This window comes from Nuphar pumila, chromosome 5 (genome assembly GCF_984573655.1).
Source record: "Nuphar pumila chromosome 5, dmNupPumi1.hap1.1, whole genome shotgun sequence".
Lineage (NCBI taxonomy): Eukaryota > Viridiplantae > Streptophyta > Magnoliopsida > Nymphaeales > Nymphaeaceae > Nuphar > Nuphar pumila.
The window spans coordinates 103,092,819-103,097,221 of record NC_143253.1 but is presented as its reverse complement, the minus strand read 5'-3'; the positions used below and the strand labels follow the sequence as shown (position 1 = coordinate 103,097,221).

The 4,403-nt window shown below is 39.9% G+C and overlaps 1 pseudogene; it reads left to right on the top strand.

Moving 5' to 3' along the window:
- Nucleotides 1-2,056: 2,056 nt before the first annotated feature.
- LOC149837962 (RING-H2 finger protein ATL74 pseudogene) lies at nucleotides 2,057-2,847 on the top strand (annotated as a pseudogene).
- Nucleotides 2,848-4,403: the final 1,556 nt, after the last annotated feature.

The window sequence follows — 4,403 nt, the reverse complement described above, 5'->3', positions numbered from 1 at the left end:
TGGATGTGGGCCGCCAGATTTCAGTACGCACGGTCAAGATGCTCTGGTCACTAAAAGAAGGCACGCGGGCAGAAGGATATGTTTGTAAATAAAAAAATTACTTGGATATTTTTGGCATTGATGAGTCAAAAGTCATCGTCGTCATGTTTTGGATTTCAAAGCCCTTTTAATTCTTGAATTTTTTCTACGAGGTACGTCCGGACATTGTGGTTTCCACGTAATATCGACACGTGTCACTGTCTTACCCTCTCTTCGCCCAATTCAGTGGGACCCAGAGCTAGGTAGGCGACACGTAAACCACGTGGCAGATTAGCGGGCATTTTACTGTCCCCGTCACCGGCCAGATCGTGCTGCGGTGGCACCCATCACGCATATCCCTACGTGAGGTGATGGGGCAAGACCCACGTGCCTGAAAGTTCAGTGAAACGTGGCTTCTCTTAATTGGCACAAAGTGGAAACCATTTTTTGAGTTATTAAAATAATGCGTGTGAACGTTAACGGCTTACTCGGCTCGGCTTGGCCTCTCTCTCTCTCTCTCTCTCTCTCTCTCTCTCTTGCGTGTAATCCCATCGACTTATACCTTTTCAATAAATCAAGCCATATAAGTGTTCGCTCTCTCTCTTAGTGTAATCTAGGGGTGTCAAGAGGTCCGATTTGGTCCGGACCCAGGTGGAACCAGACATGGATCAGATTTTTGTGTATGATATCAGATCCATTATAAAAAAATCATACCCAGACCCGATAAAAACTACATGAAACAAACCAGGACCATACTCGATAAAATCATATTTTTTTATCATTTTTATATTGAAAATTTGCAGGTCTTAATAATAGAAACTTGGGTCGGGTCCGGGTCCAGTATAAAATTTCACAAACTATACATGGGTCTATGTGTTAATCGGACCTTTGGGTTCAGACCCAGGTCTTAATTGGGTCTTCTTATTTATCACCATACTCTGGCCTTCTAGGGTTTTGTTCGGGTGGGGTCCGGGTAAACCAGGCCCGTTGACACCTCTAGTGTAATCCCATCTACTTATACAATTTCAATAGATCAGGTCATATAAGTCTCTCTCTCTTTCATGTGTGTGTCTCTACATGCCATATAAAAATGAGTAGAATCCCCTCTAGTTACACATTTTCAATAGATCAGACCATATAAATGGGTTTACTATGGTTCGTCCAATATGGAGTAATTGAGTCAACAAATTTAGATATTTGAATATATTTTATATAAGGTGTTTTCGACTAATGATACCAATTGAATAACCCAAAGTGTGTTTTCGACTAAAGAAACCATCTAAATCATATGCTTAGAGCATGATCCATTATTTTTTTAAGTTAAAAAACAGGTTATTTTTAGCTAGTAGGTAGCATGGTACAATCGAGTTTAGAAATTTTGCCCCTTTAATTATTGAAAAAAATCTAAGTCCCACTTTAACAAAAAATCTAGGTTCCTAACATAGTGGCCCAACTCCTACAAGCAGAGGTTTTAACAAAAATAGAAAAAAAAGTCTTACAAGAAAACGATCATGATATAGAAATGGAGCTATTTATAATAACGTCAAATTAAATAGACTATCACAGCTACAAAGCCATAATATCAGTGGCAATACATAGTGCATGTCAAACACTTCATAATGTTACATCTGAATCTGAGTCGGAATCCAACTTGGATATGGTTTTGCTTACTGAATCCAACTAAACGGATTCAGATTAGTTGGATATCCAACCCAAACCCAAACCCAAACCATTTACATCGTAGAAGCCATAAAAGCTGAATAGGGAAAATTAGAAAACAAAGCCGCTCCAAGCCAAGCCAAAGAGCTGTAACATACCACCCAATAAGATACGTTACATAATAAAAGCAGAGGATAAATGCAAACGTATCTTTGAACAACATGATCGTTCCTTTGAAACTGTATACTTTACCACAAGCTAATCTTTGGAACAATATAAAAAGGCTTATTTGATTTATTTAAAAAAAAAAAATAACACTTTGGTATCTCTATATATATCTCACTACTAACACTTGCTCCAAACTTCATCCTTCAGCATCATGTTGCCCTCTTGCATTTCTTCTTCTTCCTCCATCATTTTTCAAACTCTGCTAGGCTCCATCAAGTCCAGAAAGCTACTAGTCCAGCCTCCCAACAGCCAACCTCCAGTACCAAGTTCCGGTAACACCCACGTGCTTTCCGGTACCGGAAATGGATATCAGCCATCGGATCCGTATGCAAGGGAAGGGAGTTTTGATGCCAATGTAGTGATGATCCTTGCCGTGCTCCTATGTGCTTTGATATGTGTGTTGGGCCTCAATTCAATAGTCAGATGTGCACTTCAATGCTCAAGAAGACTAATCTTTGAATCACAAGAGCAGAGAGTGGCCCGGGTTGCCAACACCGGCTTGAAGAAGAAAGCACTTAGCAACTTCCCCACACTACTATACTCAGCTAGCTCAAAACTGCCTAGCTCTGACCCTGTTTGTGTCATATGCTTATCCGAGTTCGCCTCTGGGGATCGAATCAGGACACTTCCCAAGTGTAACCACAGCTTCCACCTCAAGTGCATCGACAAGTGGCTTGCATCCCATTCGTCGTGCCCAACATGTAGGCATTGCCTACTAAATGCCAATCAGAAGCCAACTCCATGCAGCCAGGCCAACCAAGTAGAGTTCCCACAGTCACTAGACCCAGAAAGCATGATCATCAACTATAGAGGTCTTTATTAGAGAAAGAAGACCTTGTACATCCTTGCCTATCTGATGTATGTTCTGAAAGCCTGTACATGTAGAAGAACAACCTATCCCTTTGTTGGCAAAAAATCGGGATACGATTGGTATGTTTTTAAAAAATCCAATACTAAAAAGGTTTCTTATTCAAATTCATGATCCTAACGCTAATGCTAAGACTTTGAAATTTTTGGTGTTGCATTGCCCATCTTAAATAATTACCATATGTGATTTTTCGCTGGGGTCAAGGGGCGTGTGCTTACGGAATTTTACGCTGCCAGGACAGAAGGCTAAGACCAGTGTGGCCAGATCTCTGAACTTGGGTGTAGTTTGTCCGTGTGATTATTTTTTTTTTAAAGTACTTGAGCTAAACATGTTTCTTTCAATAAATGCGTGTACAAAGTGCAGAATACTTTTTGTTGTATCATTTATTCAGATTGCTAAACCTTATTTGTTCAATGTGAAGTGTTTGATTAATTTTAAAACAAGTTGAAGTTTCTAAGAATTTGGATGCTGAGTCTGAAAACCACTCTTCGATTTGGAGGTGGCCTTGTTGATTTTGTGGCTCCAAACCACCTGACACAAAATCACCTGGAAGGTTAATGGCCATACAAAATAGAATGGTTTGAGGAAGGAAGCAACTTTCTTTACAAGTTTATGGCCATACATATTCAGAAGGGCGGTTTTGTGTCCTTACTGATAGAAATTATAGGATGAAGAGGGACTTCTTTTTAGTGGGGATAGCAGTAGCACTTCTTAGTGACAAATCTTTCTTTGTTTCTTTATCTCTTTGTGGTTTCCATCACCCACCATCGTTATGCACTTGCATCAAGAAAAGCATATCCTCAACATGGTGTGCTTAAAAGTAGGATATAATGTGCCTATGGGGTCCTCTCTCTCTCTCTCTCTCTCTCTCTCTCTCTCTCTCTCTCTCAATAACATAAAGTGACCAGGTTCAAGTTTTTTGTTGATTAGCCTGTAACCTGTAAAATCCTTGCACGGCCAATCCATGGCCCTTTTTGCGGGTGCACCCTTCAGCCGTGAAATTCTGGTGAGATTTTCTACTTTTAGAAATTTCCGAAAGGTTTTTATGTAGAACATCACTGCAAAATAATAAATGAAATAAAATAACCTATGAGAAAACCATGGTTAAAATTTTACAATGAAAAAATAAAAAAGGGTAACATATAGCAATGCTTTTAAAAATATTATGATTTTGTTAAAAGTTTAAAAAGGCTGGCAAAAATTCACCTTTTTGGGGATTTTTTTTCTAGAGAGATGCAATATTTACCATTATGGTTTTGGGTATTTCAAAGGAGCCGAAATGCGCTCTCCATTAAATCTCATGGTCATGTCTTTATCGTAAGTCCTATAGAACTATCCCTTGCAAGAATTTCTAACTCGGGTCGTATTGTGAGTTGGATCAACTACCAAAGTCCCACTAGATAAAACGGAACTTGTACCAGAATAGCAGGCTCCTTAGGGTTGAAATGGAGCTGGGGCAGCGCAGGTTAAAATATGTTTTACCAGGCAGAGATTACAGACCAACCCAGGCCGCATACACCAAGCCCATCAGGCTCCTTGGCCCAATACCTACCTCAAGGTATGCAGAATGTCCCAGACCCAGATTCATTTCATCAGTTCCGATCATGATGCAGGTCATGGTTGTGCTAGT